This window comes from Populus alba, chromosome 13 (assembly GCF_005239225.2).
Source record: "Populus alba chromosome 13, ASM523922v2, whole genome shotgun sequence".
NCBI classification, from domain to species: Eukaryota; Viridiplantae; Streptophyta; class Magnoliopsida; order Malpighiales; family Salicaceae; genus Populus; species Populus alba.
In genome coordinates, this window is record NC_133296.1 from 16249866 (window position 1) to 16263075 (window position 13210).

Below are 13210 nucleotides of genomic sequence, written 5' to 3' on the forward strand. Positions count from 1 at the left end.
TTATAGTTGCATGATGCAATTTATATATAAAAAAAATCAGTCATCTAAAGATAAATAATAAAAAAAAAACACAATATTTAAAAATAAAATAATATTTAAATATTTCCATGCTCATATGTATTTGACTTTAGGAAAAGATTTCTATTATATTTTAGCTTTTAAAAAAATATTAAAAACTCTTTTAGTTAATTTATTGAAATATCATTTTTTTTAATTATTTATATTTTTATAATATTTAAAGAGATTTATTTATTTATTTAATATAAACCAAAGAAAGAATTTATTTGGATGATATTTTTATAAAAATAAAGAATATTGTTTCCTGGTATGAAAAAAAAAAAAAAAAAAAAACCCTCTAAGAATAAAATAAAAAACATAGGGGTAAATATTTTTATTCTTAGTTATTTTTTTTTCCGGAGAAATATTAGCTTTCATTTTAAGTATTTAATAGAATTTTAAAATTCCTTTACAATTTATATATTCATATAGTTTTTAAATTTATTTTGTTATGTATAAATAGTATATATATGTGTTTCTTAATTAAAAAAAAAAAAAACATGATATATCAATAAAAATATTAAATGATTGTTGGACTTTTTAAACCCAGTTGGTCCACCAAAACCCGACCATCAATTTTTAGGTAATACGGGTCGGTCATCTGCCACTGTTTCGTGTGTAGCCTAAAGGGAGTTAGCATGATGAATGTCATTAATGTTTGTGGCTCTTGCAAATCCTTACGCTTGCCTCCACAAGGATACTGAACCGGAGTACGAGGAATGTGTGTGTGCTGCAAAACAATCATCAATGGAGATTAGCGTAACAATAGCATTGTAATAGCTAGGACTCTGGCAGCCTTTTTTCAATCAAAAAATGAGAATTCAAAATCATGTTCTTCATTTGTGAATTTTGTGAGAAATGATATTGTGGGCTTGCATGCATTGCATGCATCCAAGCTCACCCCCTTGCAAGGTGCTACAAAACAAACCTTCTGGACTTAAAATGGCAGACAAAATTGAAATTATTCCGAAAATTAAGTGTTGAATTTCAATCAAAAATTAATTAACAAGTAAAAATATATGGTAAATTACAACAGCGAGTAGGACAGTTTGAGATTATGAATGGGATAAATATATTTGTAGATCTCCATCGAATCCAAAAAAAATAATAGAGGGAAAAATATTATCTCAAAATTTACATATTGTCGGATGATATTTATTTCAATCATCTCCATGTGTTGTGTCTGCAACCTGTTAGAGCATATATCTCTAAAGAAATAATTAATCTATATGAGTGCTTCTCATATCCTGTTTTGGTAATTACATTCGAGTAGACTGATGGAAATGAGTGTTTGCATAAAACACGTGTCAATTAAATGAAGTTCTTGATTTGATCATTGCAATCTGCAATCCCTTTAAATTCATCAACATTGATAATGTTCGAGGCATGTTTCATTAGGAAAACATAGGCTTTTAAGCCATTGGCAAGAATCAATAATTATGCATTCTTGTCTAAGGTGGAGTTGTCTTAGGGCTTTGTGACCTATGAACCAACATAAACAAACTTCATATTTTTACGGTGATAAAAAAAAAAAAAAAAGTTATATAGATTATATATGCACAAGATTAAGGTTATCATTGAAGAAGATTGGTTTTCCAATTAAAAAACTCTCAATAAAATACTTCGTTTTATCCAATTGTGTGTCAAACCAAAACCTAGAAAATTTCTACTTATCAAATTAAAAATCAAATATAATGTCACCATATATTATAATTACCATGTCATACAATTCTTTACTTGAAAGAAGTGTTTATGCAACTCTGATACTATTTGATAGGAATTCGTAAAAATTATCGGATATTTGTGAGAGAGTATATGGGAATTTTACTTAGATTTTTAAAAAGAAAAATTATTAATTAAAAAAAATATGATTATAATGCTAACATTACTTAATAAAAATTTAATGCTTGTGTGAACGTAACCTAAAAATTTAAATAAAATCATATAAAATTTAAATATGTTTTTTTATTTCTCTCATTTTACCATATTTATCTCGAGTTGTGTATTGGATGATCCTAAGAGAATTTTCAAAACGAGGGAGATTAAACCTCCTCGTTGTATAAATGTAACATCAATAGAAGCAATAGATAATGACATGTAGATGGCATAGTTTGATCAGGACTCTCCCTTTTCAAAGAACAAGTAGAGAACAAAACATTATAGATTAATAGCACATTTATACTGTGTGGGGGCAATCTGGTGTTTATCACGACTCTCCCTTTTGAAAATCTTTTGTATATTAAAGCCACACAAGGAACACCATGCATGACAAGAACATTAGTGAGATCGAGTTGTTTGATCATGGAATATCTTGCTGCAACTTCCTTCACAACCCTATTAAGCTCCCCAGCTTCACTTCTTGTCTTGCAATCATACTGTTTTTACTTCAATCCAATCCCATAAGAATGTCAAGAAACACCCATTGCCTCTCCGGTCCAAAACCGATGGGCCTATTGTTGGATGCCTCCACTACCAATGCTCCGAAACAAGCCAGTTGTATCGATGGAATACACAATCTCATGAAAGAAATGAACACTGAAATAGCTTGTATCCGTTTTAGGAAATGTTCATGTGATTCCTGTCATTTTTGTCCTGATATTGCTTGTGAATTCTTAAAAGCACAAGATAATACCTTTGCATCTAGACCTAATACCATGACCACAGATCTCATCTCGAGAGGTTACTTAACAACAGTTGTCTCTCCCTCTGGAGACCAATTGAATAAAATGAAGAAAGTTCTTATGACTCATGTACTTTCTCCAAAAAAACATCAGTGGCTTTATAGCAAAAGAGTTGAAGAAGCTGATCACCTAGTTCATTACGTGTATAACCAGTGCAAGAAGTCTGTGCATCAAGGTGGCATTGTGAATTTGAGAACTGCTTCCCAGCACTATTGTGCAAATGTCACTAGGAAGATGCTGTTCAATAAGAGGTTTTTTGGGAAGGGAATGGAAGATGGTGGACCTGGTTTTGAGGAAGAGGAGTATGTGGATGCCCTTTTCAGCAGCCTCAATCATATATATGCATTTTGCATCTCGGATTTCTTGCCATCTTTGATAGGGCTTGACTTAGATGGGCATAAGAAGGTGGCGATGGAGAATCATAGGATCGTCAATAAATACCATGATCCCATAATCCATGAGAGGGTTCAACAATGGAAGGATGGTGCAAAGAAGGATACGGAGGACTTGCTTGATATTTTAATTACCCTGAAAGATCCTAATGGCAATCCCCTGTTGTCAAAAGATGAGATAAAAGCTCAAATTACAGTAAGTTTTATATGCATTTACATTTTGAATTCCACATGGAAACACATATCTATGTCTTTAATGTTAATTAATTATACCAGTGATGAGCTAGTTATAGCTTAACTGGCACTCGTGTCCCTTCCTTTGAAAGTCTCAAGTTTGCATCTCTTTCCTTAAAAAAAAAACAAATACTGTAATAATCAAGTTTCACTACTGTATATCATAGTAATGATTTTCAAATATGATGACACTTGCAGGAAATAATGGTTGCAGCAGTGGACAATCCATCAAATGCTTGTGAATGGGCATTCGCAGAGATGCTAAACCAACCTGAGATACTTGAAAAGGCTACTGAAGAACTGGATAGAGTGGTTGGAAAGGAGAGACTTGTCCAAGAATCAGACTTTGCGCATCTCAATTACGTGAAGGCATGTGCTAGAGAAGCATTCAGGCTTCACCCTGTCGCACCATTTAACGTTCCTCATGTGTCGGCCACCGATACAACAGTTGCCAACTACTTCATCCCGAAAGGTTCCTATGTTCTGCTTAGCCGTCTAGGACTGGGCAGAAACCCTAAAGTATGGGATGAGCCGCTCAAGTTCAAGCCAGAGCGCCACCTCAATGAAATGGAGAAGGTGGTGCTGACTGAGAATAATCTGCGATTCATTTCGTTTTCCACCGGAAAACGTGGGTGCATAGGCGTGACACTTGGGACTTCAATGACTACCATGCTATTTGCTAGACTTCTTCAAGCGTTTACTTGGAGTTTACCACCTCGCCAATCCAGCATCGACCTTACCATTGCAGAAGACAGCATGGCTCTTGCAAAACAACTGTTTGCACTTGCAAAACCACGCTTGCCTCCACAACTGTATCCCGGATACTGAAGCGAGTACAAGGACCGTGTATGCTGCAAAATATTATCAATATACGGTGTGCCAGAACATTAGCAGTTAATGTAATAAACTCTGGCAACTTTTATATTGTTGAGAAAATAAACATAAAGGATTTGTGTTTAGAATTCTTATTTGACTAGTTAATTAAAAATTTTAATGGATTGCGATAGTTTGAGCTTAATTATAGCCCCCTGTGAAAATAAGAACAAAGTTTAAGAGCGATGATGGAATATTGTTCTTACCCTTCTTGGGGGGCCCACATACACCCAAAAAATCAAAAACAAAAGCGAAGAGAAAATGCAAAAAATTAAAAAAAAAACACTGAAAAAAATCACACAAATATATCAATAAGAAGAATATACCAGAATACCCAGGAAATTATCGAATACTGGTTGAGAAAGATAAAAAAAATACAAGATTACAAAATTTGACAATGTATTTTCGACTAATGAATGCCCTATTGGCAAAGGAAGATTAAATTTAAGGAGGAAAATTCAAATTTGATGTTTAAGGATTCAATTGGAATTTTTCAAGGGTTAATTTAATTTATTGAGTACTTAATTACAAGAAAATTGATTTTAAAGTCAATTTAGACTTTAATTGGAAGGAATTAGAGTCTAGGGGTCAAATTACAATTTTTAAGAGTTAGTTTGGTTCAATCAAAAGCTTAATTGCATAAATATTAAAGTTTAATAGGCAATTAAATACTTGATTGAAGAAGAAGAAATCCAAAACTAAGCACCAAACTAAAAAAGGTGTGTGAATGAAAAGGCTGGAATTGACTAAATCACGGGTCAAATTAAAAGTTTGTTGGTCAATTGAGGGTTGAAATGTATAAATTTAGAATCAAGGACTAAAATGAAAATAACAATCAACTTTGGAGCTAATAATTGAGTTTGGTAAGGATAAAATTGCATGAAATAAAAAATCTGGATGCAATTACTAGTATAATTAAAAGCAATTGAAAGGGTAGGGACTCAATCAAAAATTTTCAAATCCCAAATAAAGAACCCTAAATGACATGACGTTGTTCAGACTTAATCAAAAGAAGGCAAATGACACGTCATTTATCAACTTGCATCTTTGTTTTAACAGTTTCAGCTGATCGAGTTGGCAACTTTAAACACATGAATGTAGAGTTACAAACATTTAAATTAAGTAAGGTTGGATCCAAATGAATGGTGTATACCCCCTTTACCAAACTCAGGTGGTCTTAAGTGATGATAACTTCAGCTCCGACAAAGTCTCAAAAGTGGGCAACTCAGTGAGTCTTGACAATGCAACCATCATGCAAAAAATGATTTGGTTTTCATGTAGCTCCTCAATAGGTTATTATCAATGGTTTACTATACATCCCCCAAGATCAAGTGGTCAGAAATGAATTCAAGACCTCTCAAAACTCTATAAATACCCTCCTAAAGATCAAGAAAATGGGGCTGGAAAAAAAAGGAAGAAAGAAAAAAATATATTTTAAAATACAATTTTAAGAGTGATGATGGAATATTGTTCTTACCCTTCTGGGGGGCCCACATACACCAAAAATATCAAAAACAAAAGCAAAGAGAAAATGCAAAAAATTAAAAAAATACTGAAAAAAATCACACAAATATATCAGTAAGAAGAATATACCAGAATACCCAGAAAATTATCGAATACTGGTTGAGGAAGATCAAAAAATACAAGATTATAAAATTTGACAATGTATTTTTGACTAATGAAGGCCCTATAGGCAAAGGAAGATTAAATTTAAGGAGGAAAATTCAAATTTGATGTTTAAGGATTCAATTGGAATTTGTCAAGGTTTAATTGAATTTATTAAGGACTTAATTGCAAGAAAATTTAATTTTTTAAGTTAATTTGGACTTCAATTGGAAGAAATCAAAGTCTATGTTCGAATTGCAATTTTTAAGATTTAATTTGGTTCAATCAAAGGCTTAATTACATAAATATTGAAGTGTAATAGGCAATTAAAGACTTGATTGAAGAAATCCAAAACTAAGCTCCAAACTAAAAAGGGCGTGTAAATGTAAAGGCTGAAATTGACCAAATCACGGGTCAAATTGAAAAAATTAAAAGTTTGTTGGTCAATTAAAGGTCGAAATGCATAAATTTAGAAACAAGAACTAAAATGAAAATAACAGTCAATTTTTGAGCTGATAATTGAGTTTAGCAACATTGAAATTACATGAAATTAAAAATTTAGAGGCAAGTACTGGTATAATTAAAAGCAATGAAAAGAGTAGGGACTCAAACAAAATTTTTCAAATCCTGAATTAAGAACCCTAAATGACATGTCATTCAGACTTAATGAAAATAAGGTAAATGATACATCATTCATCAACTTGCATCTTTGTTGTGATGTCGCGGTCGCACAAATTAATTACCCTAGCTTCAAACACAACACACAAGATAGTATAGAGCAAGCAAGGGGTCGATCCCACGAGAAAGATTTAGTTCAGATTTTTATACTATACGTTATGTAATTTGGGGGGTTGGATGTTATATAGGCTAAAGAAAAAATAAAACAGAAAAACTATCAAACAAAATTTAATAAAATCAGAAAATTATCAAGAGAACAAACCTTAGTCGCAATCACACATCCACCTATAGAAATCAGAACTGATCCTTGAAATGAAATTCCAGTTTATATTCTGAATTTTTATCTTTTCTTAACGTTGGTTAATTAACAGATCCGCCGTATAACTAACCCTAACCAACAAATAATCACAGTGTCCGCATTAATGATTTAATCCAATGGCAGCCTTAAGATCTAGATAAATTCATTATCTTAACAACTAAGTTGTCTGCTTATGTTGCTTTGATTGAATGTTCTCCCTAAGATTAATAACGTAGATCCGCTACAATTATTAAACTCAGTTGCTTCACAAGTTCATATACCACAACTCCGGTCTTGATATCAAACTTAGCAATAAATTGTCTATAATAATAACTTAAAGTCCGCTCTAGCAATTAAAATAAACAATCATAGGAAAAATAAGCATAAAGAACAAACATATTCATCATATAAACTGAAAAGAAAATGTAAAATAGATCTCACAGTTCTTGAAATCCGAAGGTTTCCGTGTCCTTGAAACCAAGAAAATGAGTTTAGCCTTGCATGTTTGTTGAACAACTAATCAAAAAGATGGAAGAATGCATGATTTAGGGTTTCTTAGAGTAGGGGGGCGTTTTTCTCCTCTTGGGTGGCTGCCCCCCTTCTCTTCTCTTATTCTTTTTATATGCTAGGAAATCCTAATCTCTATTTTACAAAATAGTCCTCCCTTAAGTAGATAATTTACATTTAAGTAGTTCAATAACTATTTTCCTAAAAAAGGAGAAATAGCTTTGCATGAAATCTTCAAGCTTTGACTTAGAGGAGCTACATTTCTGAAATAAAAACTTGGATGTCGGTTTAGATGCTTCGGAACGTAATCTGGACTCGTTTCTTCACGAAACCTGTTTGCTGGCAGAATTCAGTTGTCATCTTTGAAAAATCATATCTCCCTCATATGACATATTTTTTGGCTGAAATTTGTAATGTTTATAGGCCTTTGAATTAGGAATCCAAAACAATTGAGTTTGCATCAATTGGAATTTTGTAGCTCTAGATATGCAAGTCGGAATGACCGAAGGTCAATATTGGCAGATTGCGAGATTTGACATTGAAAGCTGAGATTTCCATGCTCTTCCTTATTTTATTGTCTTGCCTTAGATTTCCAGAAATGTATGGATGTTATCTTTTTAATGCCACTGGAATCACTTCATTTCGACCTTTAGAGCTCACGTTCTGCACAAAACATCAACTGAACGTCAAATCTGCCAATTACCTTCAATTTACTCCTTTTTGCATCTTTCATCCAAAAGTGCCTTCAAAACATAAAACAAACAATATCAAGGCATTTTATATATAAAACATAGTCAAAACACTAGTTAAATGTGGGTGAAACTATCGAATAATATGGTTGCATCAATCTATGTTTTAACAGTTTCAGCTGATCTAGTTGGCAACTTCAAACATATGAATGTGGAGTTACAAACCTGTAAATTAAGCAATGTTGGATCTAAATGTAACGTTTACACCCTCTTTACCAAATTCAGGTGGTCTCAAGCGATGATAACTTTAGAATTGCTCCAACAAGATCTCAAAAGTATGCAACTCAGTCAGCTTTGACAGTGCAACCATCATGCAAAAAAAGATTTGGTTCTCATATAACTCCTCAATAGGTCTTTATCAAGGGTTTACAATACTTCCCTCAAAATCAAGAGGTTAGAAATGGATTCAAGACCTCCCAAAACCCTATAAATACCCCTTTCAAGATTAAAAAAAATAAAAAAAGGACTGGAAAAAAAAAAAAAAAAAAAAAAAATATTGATGAAAAAGCTAAGTGTGAAGGTTTGAAAGGCTAACACAAAGTTTTCTCAAGTTTCTTAAGCTTAGTAAGTTTGTGAAAGGCAAAACTTTCCAATGAAAAAAAAAAAGTAGTTGTTAGAGGTATACTATCTAATTCAAAAGCAAGACCTTATGGCCTCCTTAATGTGTTTTTTTATTTGTTTTTTTGTTTTATAGTTATGTTTACAAGTATAGAAAAGAGGTTTGGAATGTTTCACAAATGATGTTGCATTCACCTTTTTGTAGCTATGATTTTTATTTAATTAAGTTATATTGAAGTTTTTTTTATGCTTTTGATACATTAAAATTGTTGTATAAGTTTGTTTTTTATATACAATTTTGTTTTAGTTTTTGTTTAGAGCTATGCATATTAAAGCAAGGATGTTTACCTTAAATTTATTAGGCATGTTCATGCACAAAATATATTTAGAAAATCAATTTGAATCCATGTTGCATGAATATATAGGTTGTTTTAAGTTGATAATTTATTTGATTTGGTGCCTCATGTTTGATTTTGATGCTCTAATGGTTTTTTGTTAGTTTTTTTGGATCAAACATGTTTGTGTATGATATTGTAACTTATTAGGAATGTTCATACACAAAATATATTTAGAAAATTAATTTGAATCTATGTTACATGAATATATAGGTTGTTTTAATTTGATAATTTATTTGATTTGGTACCTCATGTTTGATTTTGATGCTCTAATGGTTTTTTGTTAGTTTTTAAGATCAAACATGTTTGTGTATGATATTGTAACTTGTTAGGATAAAAGGAGCATGTTTTAAAAGCCAAAATACCCATTTCTAGGTTTGCCAAAGGCTGCCTTAACTGGAGATGTTTTGGGTTTTTTTAGCATGTTTTTCGTGTTCTTAGAAGGAACATTGCTTTAGCCTTTAGATTTGGACCGTGTTTTGTCCATTTCCTTACACATACACCTTTTTTATGCATGATTAGTAGATAATCTAGTGTTTGTTTGCATCAATAACATGTTTTTTTATAGGTTTTAATCCTAGAGTTTTGGTTTTGAACTGAAGCTGTTTTTAATAAAAATCAAGATATTTTAGCAATAATCGATGTGAATGGATACTAAATTATTAATCCTTGCATAATTTACATGTATATGCCTTTGTTTAAACCAAATCTGGTCTATTTTGGAACCTATATTCCTAGGTTCATGTTAAGTGTTATTGAAGTTCTTGGTGTTCTTCATCTTTTTTTTGTGTTTCATCTTTTTTATTCAAGATTTTTTTTGTTTTTTGTGTTTTTTGGGTGTTCAATCTTTTTTTTTTTTGCTTTAGTTTTGTTTTTGAATTGTTTTCGGGTCAAACCAAAATTTTTTTCATTTAGTTTATAATTGAACAAGAAGTTTCAGGTCAACCTAGTCAGGTCAACTTGGTTGGGGTTGAGTCAAAAGGTTTAATACCCTGTTTGATTTGTGATAATTTTTATTAAAAGGTTTTTGGGTTTAAAGGTGTGTTTGGCAAACACATCTTAAGCTTATTTTTGGTAATTTTATTACAAAGAAAAATGATTTTTTTGCCAAACAAAGCCTAAAACAATAAAAATAAAACAAAATAATTTTTTTTTTTCTTGTATATGGCTAAAAATCCTAAAGTTATTTAAGCATTTAAAAAAAAATCTAAAATACTTTGACATGTTTTTTTTAAATATTGCATAGATTTTACAAGTTTGTAAAATTTCAAAGGATTTTGTTCTACATTTCAAAAATATATAATAAAAAAGATCTTTTGTTTTTTTAAATATATGGGATTATAAAACTTGTATGGAAGACATATTTCTAATATTAAATAAAAAGATAATTTATTTTAATTTTTGATGTTGGCATCAGAACGATTAGATTTTTAACTTGATAAGATAAATATCCCCTTACTGAGAAGGATTTTTCTTAAACCTTAAACAGATTATCAGTTAGAAAACACAACTTTTTCTTAGGTCATATGAGACAAATAAACAATGCAGCTTACCTCAGGTAAAGTATATTCGGGGTGTTAATACATTTTTTTTATGCAATCAGTCCCCTTACCTAGACTCTATGACCAATTAGGATTTCTAGTTACTAAAATAGTACATGGCAAATCTCATTCCTTGTCCTTTCCACCCACATCATTCTCGACAATCCCGATCCGAGTGGATGATCGTCGCGACCCTGTACACATGCAACAAATATCAATGAATAAAAGATCAAAAGCTCAAAACTATTTGTGTATTTAGTGTTTTTCAATAATTGGTATTCAATCTAGGTTGAAGAAACACTTACAATAACAAACCCTTAAAGTAGATGCAACAACACTAGCAAACCACATGAATTCACACATTCCAGCTGGAAGATCATCCCTTTCCAACAGCCTCCATTAACGAGTTTTTCTAAGGGTAAATAAAGAATGACTACCTATAAATTGACAAGGTTAAAGAAATGCCAAAATTAATTCCTTTTTTAGGAAAAATGAACTCTAATTTGCCTAAAGATAACTTAGTAGGAGAAATAAAGCTCAGTGTGGTGAGAAATGGAAACTACAAGTACCATTGCCATAAAAAATATGTATTATCATAAAAAAGAAATAATTATACTTGATAACCTTAATTTCATGCACGCTAAAAAAGGTGTTTGCCAATGCTTTGGTCGCTTGCCACCAAAAACAAGATATATTATGCATAGTAAATCTTGCTTTAGAAAATCTGGTTTCAGTAGTTTAGAGATTGCCATATTAAGATTAATTTAGAAATATATTCTCAAATTATATGCAATTTAAGATATTGAAGACCTATATATCATTCGCAAAGGAAATGTAATATAAGAGAACCTCAAGTTGGAGCCATTTACAAAGCTCAAAAAATTATTTTGTGTCTTTTTTTTAAAAGAACATGTTTAAAGAGAGTTTCTCATAGCTAAACTAAGTGTTTAATAACATCAATTTAAAGGGGGGTTGTTAAGATAGGAGGAACCCAAGAGAAGAGCCCATTAAGGGTAAAGCCCGTACTTAGAAAATTTTGATGTGGCTAGGGGGAACCCATGAGAGGAACCTATTAGAAGAACACATGGGAGTAACTCATTAGAGGAACCTAATGTAGAAACTCTCATTGGAGGAACTCCTATTGAAAAAATTGTCTTTGTAGGAACTCAACTCTCATTGAAGAAGCTTATATTAAAGGAACTCTTATCTTTAAACTTATTGGAGGAGCTTGGCTCCCATCAGAGAAACTTTCTTTATAGGTGTCGCACCTGACATCGCGGCAGCCCTAAAAATAATTTCTCTATTATGGAAAAAGAACAGATTCTGGCATCCGGTTCTTTTAGAAAAAATGTCTCGTTTGAGGAGTCGCCACCTAGTATTATGGTCACTAGGAACCCTAACTGGTCAACAGAGATTCTATGGTTCGGGATTGGTTACGTAAAAGGGAAGATATTATCACCCCTTAAACGTTCTGCCTAAGGCAAACTGCATTGCTGGTTTTGTCTTAAATTGCTAAATATTTATTAGTTATGCTGTGATGATTTGTTTAAATATTCCTGACTCTGGCGCCAGTGAATATTCGAGCTCGAATAATTCCAACTCTGGCGTTCGTAAAAATTCGTAGCTACGAAAAAATTAGATTAATGTTTTTTATTCCCTACTCTAGCACTAGTGAATAAATAAAAATAAATTTATTTTTTTACGCATGCACATATTTTTTTATTTTTTAGCTAAATAAAATAAAAATACAACGAATAAAAATAATATAAATTTTAAATTGGTATTTTTTATTCCTGACTCTGGCGTCAGTGAATAAACCAAATAAATTTACATTATTTTTATTCATGCATACACATTTTTTATTTATTTTTATTTTTTTATCTTTCTGTTTTTTTTTATTTTTTTAATTTTTTTTTATTATTTTTTTTTTTGGGGCTGGACCCAGCAAGCCTAGCCGGGTCAAGCCTTGACCCGGCTGGCCATTATTTATGTTTTTACCTACAGGAACATGTAATTAAAATGCAAGGAAGGAAAACGCTACTTACCTGGCGCTGGCAAAACCGAAGGCAGCAGTGACACTGGTTCTGGTCACGGTTCGTCGTCCATTTTTCTGTGGTTCTTGGTCTCTTCCTCGATTATTTTCAATTCTTCCTCTGTTTCTGTTTCCGTCTACTCCTCTGGTTCTTGCTTTCTTTATTTCCTTCTTCGTCTGTGTGCTTGTCGTTATTTTCTTCCTCCTTGCCTGGGCTCTCTGTTTTTTTCTTTGTTAGCTATCAGCCTTCTACGTCTCAGCCTCTGCTTCATTCTTCTCCGTGTGTTTCTTGATGTCTTCGGTTTTGCGCCTCTTATCCCGGTTCTTTGAGATGAAGGGATGAAGACGATAGGGATGCTGGCTGGATTTATTTTGACTGATTTCTGGGTTGTTCCTTTTATGTGCAGGAACGAAGACAATAGCAAGGCTAATTCATGCCCTGTGTTGCTGAGGCCTTTTCTGGATTTTGCTTGAGTCCTTGTTCCCGTTTTTGTTCCCCTGTTTATGCTGGGTTTTTCCTCTGTTATTTGCTCTCTCCTAGGTATTTTTTCTGTGATTTCTTCCTCCCTTCTCTGGGTTTATTCTCCGTTCAATTTCCCCCGTTGGCTGC

The 13210-nt window shown here is 32.2% G+C and overlaps 1 pseudogene; it reads left to right on the forward strand.

Moving 5' to 3' along the window:
• Positions 1–2358: 2358 nt before the first annotated feature.
• On the forward strand, positions 2359–4230 carry LOC118054027 (phenylalanine N-monooxygenase CYP79D16-like; annotated as a pseudogene).
• Positions 4231–13210: the final 8980 nt, after the last annotated feature.